This window comes from Miscanthus floridulus, chromosome 12 (genome assembly GCF_019320115.1).
Source record: "Miscanthus floridulus cultivar M001 chromosome 12, ASM1932011v1, whole genome shotgun sequence".
Classification (NCBI taxonomy): Eukaryota; Viridiplantae; Streptophyta; class Magnoliopsida; order Poales; family Poaceae; genus Miscanthus; species Miscanthus floridulus.
In genome coordinates, this window is record NC_089591.1 from 85,138,292 (window position 1) to 85,153,035 (window position 14,744).

Consider the following 14,744-nt stretch of genomic DNA (forward strand, 5'->3'; position numbering starts at 1 on the left):
ATGTACACTGTGCTTTTTTTTTTTATTTGAAAGACATATGGTTCTCCGGAGTACAGGCAGGTTATATGAAATGCAAAACGAACAGAGTGCCTGAATACATCTGTGTTGACAATAGCAAAGCGTTGATTTCTGAATGTTTGTATGCCACAGCCTGAAATGGATAAGCTCTTTTTTCTTAGCAGAAAAGGATAAGCAGGTCATTGTCTGCAATGACCTTGTATTCAGTTTATAATTATATTACTACATTTGATATCGAACAGAGAGGATCTTCTCAAGCACATCATCTAGATGTTCCATTTAGTGTAGAAATTCAGACATTTGCATTGACAAGACCAAAGCGTTGATGACTGAATTTTTTAATGCCAAAATAAAATAAACTGCATTCAAACAGAATGCAGCCAAGTCTTACAGAGTGCTATTAATTCAAACTGGAAGTAAAATGATACAATTCAGTGACCGAAAATGACTATTATTCATTGAAGTGTAACTTTCTAGCAGATTTGGACAATGTGGCATCTTGTTCAACTCCAAGCAGAAGACCAGTAAGTCCACCTTGGAAGAAAGGAGCTGAAATGTTCGAAGATGACCTGTACATATCACTTGCAAACAACGGCATTGTGGCATTAGCTTGTCCGCCTTGGATAAACGGAGTAGCCATGGTTGAAGATTGCCCTTGCACTTCATTTGCAAACATTGGCATTGCAGTGTTATTGGAAATGGTACCAGCATGAAGGTCCTGTGTACATAATATGACTTTTTTTATTACAATTGCTAGTAGGTAAATAAATTATGAAAAACAAATAATGAGCCCAAGTCATGTATTACGATCAATTGCTTTGGATCATCACTTTCATCTCTCTTTTCAGCACCATTTTTGGGATCTTCTCCTGTAGCCCGATCTGTAAGTAAGAAAAAAAGAATTACTATAGAAGTAGCCATAATGGGAAAAATAAATAGAATGGATGATCTGTACCTTTCTTATTAGTGTTTTTCTTCTTATTCTTCTTCTTTTCTGAATTCTTTTCAACCACGTTTTTGTAGCGTGAATTCTTTGGGCCTTTTACCACTTGGGGAACTCTAAAACTTATTGAAGCGTTTAAAGTGTCACTGTCACATTCATTCACCACTAGCGGAGCATCATTGGATTCTTCTTGCAGCTTCTTAGACGAACATCTGCCTCTAAGTCGAACTTTTCTATAGTTTTTTGGAAATCGTCAAGGAGTTCTTTTGAAACTGAACATTTCAATGCAACAGATGTCGCATTTCGAGAGATAAGAGCAGCATGTGTTTTCAAATCTTCTTTCTTACTTCCTTGTTTCTCAATATAAAATCCTCTTTTTGCATATTTTGTCCACCTATTTAGTATATATTGAGATGGCAAATTGTAAACTCCATTCATATTGAAGACCCTGAGTGCATGCTTGCACAACAGACCTATGAAATATAGATGATGATATTTTCAGCATATGTAGTACAATCTATATTGCAAATTGAAATGTGTACACGTACCTATGGATTCAAACTTTCTGCAAGAACATGCGATGGTGGAATCTGCGGTATTAAATACCACTGTCGCGCCGCGTTCAGACTGCATATATGTAACCATGAATGTTAAGTTTGTCCCTTCGGTCTGCACTAAATTACAAGACAATGTGAATTGTTTTTTGAATTCTTCCTCAAACTTTGAATACATCCTCCTTGTGTATGATTCAGCTGCGGTCCTCAGCATAGGTAAATTTGGGATATAAGTAACTGGGATCTTGCCACGTGACTTAAAGTCATCGTCCAACTCATTTTGACGAAGACTCTGAAACCTTCTCGCATTCTACAAGTAGTTCTGAGAGACCGAGATTTCGACGAAACCTTTTCTTGAAGACATTATTCATACCTTCGCTTCTTTGAGTTGAGTTCATATCCACCGTAAAAGAGTCACGATATACAGCAGCCCACTTTGCCCGTATACTATACAGGTTTTGCATCCACGAGTTATCCTCAAGTTTGTATTCCCTCAACAATTCATTCCACTTTTCAATGAAGTAAGCCTCCGACCTGTCCTCATACACAAATCAGTTAGAAACTTGCCATCTGAATCATGAATTACATGCCCTAAATGTTTAGCAGCATTTAGACAAATATGCCACAAACAAAGTCGATGGCTTGTATTTGGGAATACGTATGCAATTGCTCTTGCCATGGCTGCATCTTGATCAGTGAATATTGTGCTAGGATGCTTACCAGACATTGCCGCCAGAAAGGTTTCAAAGAGCCAAACAAATGATTCAATAGTTTCACTATATAAAAGTGCAGCCCCAAAAGTTACAATCCGCTTATGATGATTGGCTCCAAGGATCGGAGCAAAAGACATCTCAAATTTATTAGTCTGAAAAGTTGTGTCAAATGACACAGCATCACCAAAGCACTTGTAATCCATGATAGATTGACCATCTGCCCAAAAGAAATTTACTATCCGACCATCTTCCTTATTTATCTGAATAGCATAAAAAAATAAAAGATCCTGTAAAACAGTGTTTCTGCATCATTAGCTTCTAAGTACTTTCTACGCTCACGACTAATCTCATTATTGCTATCCATATGAGAAAATGGCACCTTGTCTTCTCCTCCATAAAACTCCTTCATGAACTCATATACTTGGGCTAGCTTCATCCCTGCTTCCCGTATTTGGCCAATTAGATTTCTGTCTGCCTCTATAATACATCGCTGGGACCTCAGCTTGTGTGACTTATTTGGACTAGCAAGATAATGATTGTGATCAAGTACAACCTTTTGTACTGTCCATATCCCCTCTCTGCTGATAGTAAACTGAACACGAGCATTGCAACCTATTCTTGTTTTGTCCTTTTATGATGACTCATTTTCTCGATGTCCTTGGCTACTCAAACTATATATTTCTGACATATCGTCTTATCTGCTTTACGCTTTATATAACTTTTTCTAATGATAAATCCAACCTTGCCGGCATATGTGTTGTAATCTCATAAGCTTTGTCCTCTGATTGGAAAGTCATTCCAACCTCAGGAGTGATCAAAGTTTTCCTAATTTTATCAACCGCCTGTAGTACAATAGGATGGATATAGTTACATAGTGTTTACACCAAAATTTGGAAAGAGAAACACGGGAACTCGAAGCTTCCAAGATTGTGTCATCAAGGAATCAATTAGATGTGAATCGGTATCAGCTGATTTGGATACGATATTAGAATCGGCTATAGATGACGTCAGCAGACGGCGTCAATGGGCTATGCTTGAATGGCGTCGGGGAGATGTGTCGGACTCTACCAATAAGAAAAATTAGGGTCCAAGTTATTGTTAAGTTAGGAAGTTTTCTTTTATTTCAAGAATTATAATGAGTCGTATTTAAGTAGGATTTATATTTAGGTTTCGGGTATAAATATTAGACCCTGGTTATTGTACAAAGACACGAACACTCAATCAATACAATCTTTCCGGCTTTCGCCATCGCATTAGGAGTAGGAGTACTGTAGATCTCGGCAAGTTCTTCAGCAAACAGGGCTGCATCGACTGATCGACCTCAGCTTGCTTGTGAGTACCGTCACAACTTGTATTGTGTTTGTAAAGCTGCATCAGCTGATTGATCTTTTACGAGCTATAATATAAGTTAGTTATCGATCCATACTATTGTTTGTAAGGCTGTATCAGTTGATTGATCTCTTATGAATCATAATATAGATCAAAGTTACCGATCTTGTGTTAAATAACTTGTTGTTTAATATAATATCACCAGTTATCGAATCTGCTAAGATTAGTAAGATTTTCCTTGCTGTTTTTGGTTTATTCACCAGTTATTGATCTTGTTATAATTAATGTCTTATTAATTATAACAAATCATCTGATTGAGATAGAGATAGATCGGTATCATATTATCTTAATTGGCCGTCTTCCAATCTGATCACGCTTTAAATCTTATGATTAATGGCTTAATCCAGCTAAATCGGTTGTTTTATCTCTATTTCAATCGAACATAGTTTGCATTTAAAGACATGTTTCAATCTTAAATGAACTCACTAGTTAATGAGATCTAATTTATTGACACTACTATAGCTGTATCGATCCGATCGAACCTCACTGGTAAGACTTTAGATTAGAAATTATTGATTAGTGGTTTTATTCATGATCGAGATATGTACTCTGTTTGTTTGCTATGCCTGCATCGGCTATTTAGCCGATAGCCTATACCTTCACGCATATAGCATGTTTTCATGAATCTGTCGACATATAGATGATTTTATAGATTCTTCGGCTTTAGTTTGTTATCATTATCATAGCTGCATCGATCTGGTCGAACCTTACTGTTGATGATAATAGATTAGATCCAGATTGTTTATGAATTCATTTACATTAGGCAGTCGATTGTTCGCATGTCATACTCTTTTCATCAAATTTATCGGTTCGCACTTTATACTGATTATGTTCTATTTAGCCGATGATGTTTTCTCATATCGCTTCTTTTCTCATATATATTGGAATTTTAAGGAAATATCTTCTGATTTTTGTATTTAGGTGTATTGTACTTGTTTTTGTCTAGATTAAATAGTCACCATAAATTTGCTATGATCCATGAGCATCGATTTTTTTATTCATATCATTATCATTTAATATTAGCCGATAATCTTTAATTTAAAGATCTTCATTTCATGGATACGCCGGATATCGACTATTTAGTCGATAGCCTTATTGAATTGGCTATCTAGCCGTACATTTGGAATTGTCTGGAGCAACGACATGTTCTACCTTAAATTACTGATAAGATTTTCTCTCCTTGTCAATTGCAGGTTAAATTGACTGGCACGTCGTTGGGTTTTCAGAATCGACTGTTTTTGTGTTGAAGCCAAGCAGATCTCTGGTCTCGTTCCGCTCAGATCTTCTGGCTTGCTGTGTGTTGATCATATCGCCATATTTTTGTGTCAACACATAGCCATGTTGAATCCATTTTTGAAAAATTCTACCATAGAAAAGGATTGCCATTTCATACCTCAACTCCTTGTGGTGCCATGCCTTCTGGCAAGGGCACAGCTGATGTAGTCACGAGCAATGTTGACGTTGACTCCATGATGTTGGACAGCACCACAGGTGTAGTGCCTGTATGGATGTTCTCCTAGCCAAAAGATACGTTGAGACATTTTTGTGGTAACCAATGATGAAAATATTGCATAAATAATAGTACATCTACTACCTGTGTTGCATTAATGGTGTTCGGAGATTCATCGGCATCTGCAATATCCTCTCGCGCCACAGCGTCATCAGTGGCAACACTCAAGGCTAGATCGTCCTCCATGTACTGCCGCGGCGATAGCACCCTGGTGGCCAGCTGCTGCCGTGAGGCATCACGCGTCAGGTATGTGCGCCGCAGATCAGATTGCCAGCGGCGGATGATGACAGGCGTCTCATATCCCAACTCCAACCGCTCGGCCGTCGTTGGCGGCGCTCACGTAGTCACGATGTTGGTCGCAGCCTTTTCCTGCGTCATTTGCGGCGCTAATGGGCTTTCTTGTCTATCGGATGAGCCAAGCCGAATGTGGAGCCAGGGAGCAAGCCGATGCGCCAATCGAGCCATGCTGTTGTGGGATGACGTGTCAACATATGATTGGGAGGGTCTGCACGGAGCGTCGCTGCAGCCAGCCTTCATCCCTGCTGGCGAACAGCCCTGTGAAGAGGACTCCCCATGCGCGGCGCCGCCCTGTAGCTGCGCGGCCTCCCGGCCAGCGCGTTGAGCCCCATGAGCACCGACGCCGACACGAACCCGCAGATGACGGCGGCCCAGGGGTCGACCACGGAGCAGCCTGCGGTTATCGTGGCGAAGCCGCCGAGGAGGGTCATTCCAGACGTCGCGTGCTGTAACTTTTGAGGATGGTGATGTCGGATATATTATGGGCTTGGTCCCTATAATATTTAATAAATCAAATAAAATTCTATGGTACGTAATATTAAGTGTTGTATAGTTTAATATCATACGGAATTTTGACTGAACGTTGACTCAGCTTATATGGTTGAAAATTCTTCATCTTAATTGAGAAGCTGAGAAAATGACAAAGGGGTGCCACACGCGCGCGCGCGGCTGCCGCCGCCGGCCGTGCTGGGCCGTGGGCGGCCGTCGCGAGGCGGGCGGCGAGCGGGCGGGTGTGGACAGTCTTTTGCCACTTAATCCACATAATTACAGGAGTTTTCTCTCCTTTATGGTGGGGGCGAATTGATTGCGCCAGTTATCGTCCTTTCTGCTTTCCGTCTCCTGGGATTCTCCGCTGCCTTTCTCCCTTCCCATCGCAGCCATATATCCGTAGTTCTCCGTCAGTCCTTCCTTCTTCTGCAACCGCTTCCGAGAGAAACCACATCTCAGTAGCCCTCTGGCTTTCCCGTCCCGTACTTCTGCACGCATGGACTAGCGGGAGAGCAGGTGCCTCCGGAACCCTCGTCCGCCTGAGATTCTTGCACGGGGTGAGCGGCGATTAGGTTTTTGGGGAGCGATCCACGACTGCTCGTCCACGTACGTCTTCTTCCTGGTGGTGATCGCTCTCGGAACCCGTCTTCTTCCCGGTGATTGCTTGCGGAACACCAAGACATCTCCTTCCTGGTGATCCGTTCGTGGGACTACACTGCGAACGTCGTCCTGCATCGACTGTGGTCCACGACTTCGAGCAACGCACTATGTCGACTAGTGCAAATGGAGCCTCCGATGCCCTCGGCATGGGACCCTCCGCTAGATACAGTCTAATCTCTGTGATCACTTTACTTTGCATTTTTACTGTATCGATCTGTATGTCCTGTCTGCATGCTGTAGCGTTCATTACAAATATACACATGCACATATATGCCGTCACGAACCTGCTGATGTTATATTTCTGAATTAAATTAACCATGAAAATGCCTAATTATCTAACAATCCAAAAACCTAATGTTAGGCAATTTTCTGTCAGTGGTTTTGCTGCTGCTTTGAAGCCAAATAATTTTGATGACAAAAATTTCATGATATGGCGTGCCAAGATGGTATTATGGTTGACTGCGATGAACTGCTATCACGTCGCGCAGGGGAAGCCTGAACAGTTTACTCCTGAGGAGGAGCAAAAGTTCTTGGCTGCCGATAACCTGTTTCAGGGCGTCGTGATTAGTGCACTTCATCCTAAGTATAAGAAAAACTACATATCTTGCACACAGGCAAAGCGTTATGGGGTGCTCTTGAGGCAAAGTTTGGAGTTTCTGATGCTGGTAGTGAGTTGTACCTTATGGAGCAGCTGTATGACTACAAAATGGTTGAAAACCGTTCTATAGTCGAACAGGCTCATGAGATACAGGCGTTAGCAAAGGAACTAGAACATTTCCCATGCTTGTTGCCCGACAAGTTTGTGGCCGGCGATATAATCGCTAAGCTGCCACCTTCTTTGAGGGATTTTGCTACTTCTCTAAAACACAAGAGACATGAGTTTAGCGTGGCTGAACTTATTGAATCTTTTGATGTTGAGGAGAGGGCGAGAGCAAAAGACAACTGTGGAAAAGGAGTTGAGTCTTCCGCTACCAATATGGTGTAAAAGAAAAACTCATTTGCATCTTGTAATAAAAAGAAGAAGAACATGCAAGAGAACAATAATGCAAAGCCTAAGCAGACTGCTCAGTTTAAGAAGAAAAATAACAAGAAAGGTGGAGGTTGCTTTGTTTGCGGGAGTGATGAGCATTGGGCAAGTGCGTGCCCAGACCGTAAATATAAGCAAGAAAAGAAATCAACAAACTTGGTGATTAGCGAGACTGGAGGAGGAACATCTAGGTATGGTAATTCTTTACCTTTTGTTCTTTCAGTTTATCTTTTCACCTAAGCTGTGGATGGACAGCGGTGCTAATATTCATGTGTGTGCTGATGTTTCTTTGTTTACTTCGTATCAGGCCAGCAGGACTGGAGCCTTGCTGATGGGAAATGGTTCGCAAGCGCGTGTTCTTGGTGCTGGTACGGTCATTCTGAAGTTTACTTTGGGAAAGATGGTGCTATTAAAGAACATGCAGCATGTCCCCTCCATCAAGAAGAATCTTGTTAGTGGTTCTTAGATGTGCTGCGATGGCTTTAAAATTGTGCTTGAGTCCAATAAGTGTGTTGTGTCGAGACATGAAATATTTGTTGGAAAATGTTATGATTGCGGAGGCTTATTCCGCTTATCTTTGCTTGATGATGTGTGTAATAAAGTAGTGAACAATGTTAATATTTCGAATGAGTCGAATATATGGCATTCACGACTTTGTCACATTAATTTTGGCTGTCTCACGCGGCTTGCAAATCTGAATTTAATCCCAAAATTTAACTTAGTCAAAGATTCTAAGTGTCAGGTGTGTGTGCAATCGAAGCAACCGCGCAAGCCTCACAAGGATGCTGAGGCGAGGAACTTGGCACCATTAGAACTCGTTCATTCTGATTTATGCGAAATGAATGGTGAATTGACTAAAGGTGGTAGACGATACTTCATAATATTTATAGATGATTGTACTAGATTTTGCTACGTGTATTTATTGAAAACTAAAGATGAAGCGCTGCATTATTTTAAAGTCTATAAAGCTGAGGTAGAAAATCAACTTGAGAAGAAAATCAAACGTTTGCGGTTCAATCGCGGGGGAGAATATTTCTCAAATGAATTTTCTGAGTTTTGCGCGATGCATGGAATTATTCATGAGAGGACGCCACCATACCCACCACAGTCCAATGGGATTGCAGAGAGAAAGAACCACACTCTAACTGATTTGGTTAATGCCATGTTAGAGACTGTGGGACTATCTAAGGAATGGTGGGGTGAGGCTATATTGACAGCATGTCATGTCCTGAATAGAGTGCCCACAAAGAACAAAGAAATTACACCATTCGAGAAATGGGAGAAGAAGAGATTAAATCTCCCTTACCTATGAACTTGAGGTTGTTTGGCAAAGGTGAATGTGCCAATAAAGAAAAAGCGAAAGCTTGGACCAAAGGTAGTTGATTGTGTTTTTCTTGGTTATGCTATTCACAGCGTGGGCTATAGATTTTTAATTATAAATTCTAGTGTTCCTAAGATGGCTGTTGATACAACCATAGAATCTAGAGACGCTACATTTTTTAGAATGAGTTTCCCATGAAAAATACACCTAGCACGACTGGTCATGAATTTATAATTCCCCATGAGCATAAAAATTTTACTCCGATAGAACAAACTGAGGAACCCTATATGCAAAATCCTAAGGAGGATGACACTATAGTCACAAGAAAAAGTAAGAGACAGAGGACTGCAAAGTCTTTTGGTGATGACTATATTGTGTATCTTGTGGATGACACACCAATGACCATTGAAGAGGCATATTCCTCTCCTGATGTTGACTTATGGAAGGAAGCAGTTCAGAGTGAGATAGATTCTATTATGTCTAATGGAACTTGGGAAATTGTTGATCGACCTTATGGGTGCAAGACTATAGGGTGCAAATGGGTGTTCAAGAAAAAGCTTAGGCCTAATGGTACTATCGAGAGGTACAAGGCAAGGCTTGTGACCAAGGTTTATACTCAAAAGGAAGGTGAGGATTTCTTTGATACTTATTCATCGGTTGCCCGATTGACGATAATTCGAGTTTTGCTTTTCCTGGAAGCCTCTTATGGTCTCATCGTTCATCAAATGGATGTTAAGACAACTTTCCTAAACAAAGAGTTAGAGGAGGAGATCTATATGGATCAGCCGGATAGGTTTGTAGCAAATGGTCAAGAAGGCAAGGTGTGTAAATTATTAAAGTCATTATATGGCCTAAAACAAGCTCCTAAGCAGTGGCATGAGAAGTTTGATAGAACTTTAACATCTGCTGGCTTTGTTGTGAATGAAGCTGACAAATGTGTGTACTATCGGTATGGTGGGGGTGAAAGAGTCATTTTGTGCTTATATGTTGATGACATACCGATCTTTGGATCCAGCCTCAAAGTGATCGAGGAGGTAAAGGAATTTTTATCTAAAATTTTTGAGATGAAAGATTTGGGAGAGGCTGATGTTATTCTTAATATCAAGCTTCTGAGAGAAGGTGATGGTGGGGTAACTCTGTTACAATCCCACTATATGGAAAAGGTGCTGAGTCGCTTTGGGTTTAGTGACTATGCACCTGCTCCTACACCTTATGACCATAGTGTGCTATTGAGGAAAAATCGGAGAATAGCAAGGGATCAATTGAGATATTCCCAGATCATTGGTTCGCTCATGTATCTTGCTAGTGCAATAAGGCCTGACATCTTATTTGTTGTGTGCAAGCTAAGCCGGTTTATGTCAAACCCGGGAGATGATCACTGGCGTGCTATTGAGAGAGTGATGTGCTATCTAAAGGGCACTATGAGCTATGGTATTCGTTATACCGGACACCCGAAGGTGTTGGAAGGCTATTGTGATGCCAACTGGATCTCTGATGCTGATGAGCTTTATGCCACAAGTGGATATGTGTTTTCGCTTGGGGTGCTGCTGTTTCCTAGAAGTCTTGCAAGTAGACTATCTTAACGAAGTCTATAATGGAAGTAGAACTCACATCATTAGACACCGCTGGCTTTGAGGCCGAGTGGCTTTATGATCTCCTTATGAATTTACCGGTTGTTGAAAAACCCATACTAGCTATTTCTATGAACTGTGATAACCAGACTGTGATTACGAAGGTTAACAATTCTAAGGATAACATGAAGTCCATAAGGCATGTTAAGAGATGACTAAAATCTATCAGAAAATTGAGAAACTCTAGAGTAATAGCATTGGACTATGTTCACATGTCTAACAATCTGGCAGATCAATTTACTAAGGGTCTGTCACACAATGTGATAGAAAGTGCATCGAGAGAGATGTGTTTGAGACCTACATGAAATTTACTATAGTGGTAACCTGTTCTATGTGATCGGAGATCCTGTGAAGTAGAATGGTGAAACAAGCTAGTCATAAATTGTGAGGAAAGATCCTTAGTAAGATTCATTTCTGATGCATATCTTTCCTTTCTGTAAGGCATGTTGGTTTTTACCTTAATGTGTTCCAAGTAGCTTGCTAAAGCAAAGATGTTATCCTACAGAACATCTTTTGAGGAGCACACCTATATGAGTCAGACTGCTGGTCACAGTCTATGAGATTTGAGTGATCTCTAAATACTCATGAAAGGCACTGGAGTATGACTTATATGCTTCAAATAGAGGGGATGCCTTTTGCAGCCAAGTATCAGCTAAGGACTTTAGTGACATTCACCTCACACAAAACTGACAATTCAAGGCTTAGTCCATTGTTCAGTTGTGACTGGGTGAGACTATTGTTCTATGTGGATGTTTAACTTAACAGTCTCCATCGAAACACTGGTATATAAAAGAAATATGGTTTTGAGACTACTTTGTTACAAACCCTAGAGTTTGGTGGAGATTGTTGGATATATTATGGGCTAGGCCCGTATAATATTTAATAAATCAAATAAAACTCTATTGTACATAACATTAAGTGTTGTATGGTTTAATACCATATGGGATTTTGACTGAACGTTGACTCAGCTTATATGGTTGGAAATTCTTCATCTTAATTAAGAAGCTGAGAAAAGGACAAAGGGGTGCCACACACGCGCGCGTGGCATGGCAGGCAGGCAGGGAGGCGGCGAGCGAGTGGGTGGGCGTGGCCAGTCTTTTGCCACTTAATCCACATAATTATGGGAGTTTTCTCTCCTTTATAGTGAAGGTGAATTGATTGCACCAGTTACCGTCCTTTCCGCTTTCCGTCTCCTAGGATTCTCCACTGCCTTTCTCCATTCCTGTCGCAGCCATATATCCGCAGTCCTCCGTCAGTCCTTCCTTCTTCCACAACCCCTCCCGAGAGAAACCACATCTCAACAGCCCTCTGGCTTTCCCGTCCCGTACTTCTACGCGCACGGAGTAGCAGGAGAGCATGTGCCTCTAGAACCCTCGTCCACCTAAGAGCGGGCAATGGTAAAGGCTTGGGTGATCCCAGCGTGAAAAGCGTTCTCCTCAAGCTGGTGCACCCGCGCCGTGATATCTACGGCACGGGCCGCGAGTGAGTCGGTTTCCTCCAGCCACGCCACCCCTAGGTCATCGAAAACCACCCCGATGGCAGCACGTAGGAGATCGTGCTCATCACTCCCAGCCTGAAGAATCCCCTGCACCTCAGCAAGCTCCGTGCCTAGCCCGGTAGAGATGCTCTCGGCCTCCAGCCTTCGGGCCACCATGGCTCTAAGATCCGTCCGAAGGGAGCTGACCCCCTGACGTGCCTCGTTGCGCTCTTGAACGGCCTGGTCACGCTCCTCGTGGGCCATGCCGCACTCTGAGTGAAGTCTTTCTGTAGTCTGGCGTAGCTCGTCTCGCTCCCTACATAGCCGGGCAATCACCTCGGCATCCAGATTCGCCCTCTGCTATAGGGCCATAGACTTTTCCTTGGCTTCTAGCTTGAGATCCCGCTCCATCTCTAGCTTAGCTTGGAGGTCGATGGCCAGCTGGCAGGCATTGGCATCCTTCTAGAGCAGCTCGTCCTGCTCCTTTTGGACCTTGGCGGCCGCCTCCATGTCCTGCTGCACCCTCGCCGACAAATCCTAGAACATTCCATGGACCTCCTCCGTGTCCCGACGTGCCTCAGCTTCCCGCTGTTGGGCGGCAGCAAGCTGGGCACTCACATCTCTGCGTAGCTAGGCCTCCTTGGTAAAACGGTCCCATTCCATCTTCTGCTCATGGAGGAACCGAGATTTCTCCCAGCTACGAGCAATGAGGGACTGAAAATAAGACCAGTGTCAAAAATACAAAAATACATGAAGAAAGAAGAAAGCGAGAGGAGAGATCAAGCGGATACCTGGCTAGTGGGAACAAAGACATCACATAGGACGCCCCTGGCCTGGTTCAGGACATCCATCATGGCCGAGATCCCTTCATCAAGACTCTCCCGCTCTATGCTCTCGGTAGCATCATCGAGCAAGAAGAGAGTCGATGTTGGGTCTTGAGGATCCATCCACTAGAGCAGTGGCTCACCCCACGCGGGCGAGCGGCTGCCCCCGACATTAGGGCCGAGGGTGACCTCCTGCTCGAAAGGTCCTAATATGGCTAGGAGGGGGGGGGGTGAATAGCCTATTTAAAATTCTACAAATCAACTAGAGCAATTTGATTAGTAAGACAAATAGCGAAATGCAAACTTGCTCTAGCTCTACAAGAGTTGCAAGCCACCTATCCAATAATTCTAGTTGCAATGATAGCTAGACACACAACTTGCTATGATACTACTCACTAAGAGCTCTCAAACTTTCTACTCTAAAGAGCTCCACTAAGCAAACTTAAATAGCAAAGCAAGCTCTCAAATCTAATTACACTAAAGAGCTTGCTACAACTAGTTTGCAAGAATATAAATGAGTGAGTAGGATGGTTATACCGCCGTGTAGTGGAATGAACCAATCACAAGATGAAGATTAAGCCAATCACCGGGAGAATGCAAATGACAAGAGACAACCGATTTTTCTCCCGAGGTTCACGTGCTTGCCAACATGCTAGTCCCCGTTGTGTCGACCAACACTTGGTGGTTCGGCGGCTAAGAAGTGTTTCACAAACCTTGTCCACACGATAGGACACCGCAAGAACCGACCCACAAGTGAGGTAACTCAATGACACGAGCAATTTACTAGAGTTACCTTTCGGCACTCCGCCGGGGAAGGTACAACTCCCCTTACAATCACCGGAGATAGCCACGAACAATCACCAACTCATGCCAATCCTCCACCGCTGCTCCAACCATCTAGGTGGTGGCAACCACCAAGAGAAACAAGCGAAATCCGTAGCGCAACACAAATACCAAGTGCCTCTAGATGCAATCACTCAAGCAATGTACTTGGATTCTCTCCCAATCTCACAATGATGATGGATTAATGATGGAGATGAGTGGGAGGGCTTTGGCTAAGTCACAAGGTTGCTATGTCAATGAAAATGTGCAAGAGTTGTGAGCTTCAATCGGCCATGAGGCTTAAATAGAAGCCCCCAAGAAATAGAGCCATTGTACCCCTTCACTAGGTACACTGCGGCTGACCGGACGCTCCGGTCAGACTGACCAGACTCTAGACCCAGTGTCCGATCAACCGATGTAAGCCACATGTCATTGTCCATTCAACAGGAACCACTCGATCGCAATGGCTAAGTAGCGACCGGACGCTCCGGCACAAGTGACCGCACGCTGGACCCCAGCGTCCGGTCGTTTACAGTAAGGTTCCAAACCAGGTTTTCTTCGACCGGACACATCCGGTCCACCTCGACCGGACACACCTCAGCGTCTAGTGCAAAACCCTGGATACTGTACAGACCCATCAGTTCGACCAGACCCAGACTTCCAGTGTCCGATCAATTTAGACCCAGCGTCCGATCAATAGACCGATGTTGGCGTCTTCACTGCTATGCCTGACTGGACGCGCTGGTCCACCCAAGACCAGCGTCCGGTCATAGTAAAATAGTGAGACTGAGTTCCTTTCTCCTCTATCTTCTTCACCCTTGCTCAAATGTGCTAACCACCAAGTGTATCACCTTGTGCACATGTGTTAGCATATTTTCATAAACATTGTTAAGGGTGTTAGCACTCCACTAGATCCTAAATGCATATGCAATGAGTTAGAGCATCTAGTGGCACTTTGATAACTGCATTTCGATACGAGTTCCACCCCTCTTAATAGTATGGCTATCGATCCTAAATGTGATCACACTCGCTAAGTGTCTTGATCACCGAAACAAAATGGCTCCTACAA

The 14,744-nt window shown here is 43.0% G+C and overlaps 1 pseudogene; it reads right to left on the minus strand.

Annotated features, from left to right (window-relative positions):
* Positions 1-1,126: 1,126 nt before the first annotated feature.
* LOC136496297 (protein FAR1-RELATED SEQUENCE 5-like) lies at positions 1,127-5,855 on the minus strand (annotated as a pseudogene).
* Between the last annotated feature and the right edge of the window lie 8,889 nt (positions 5,856-14,744).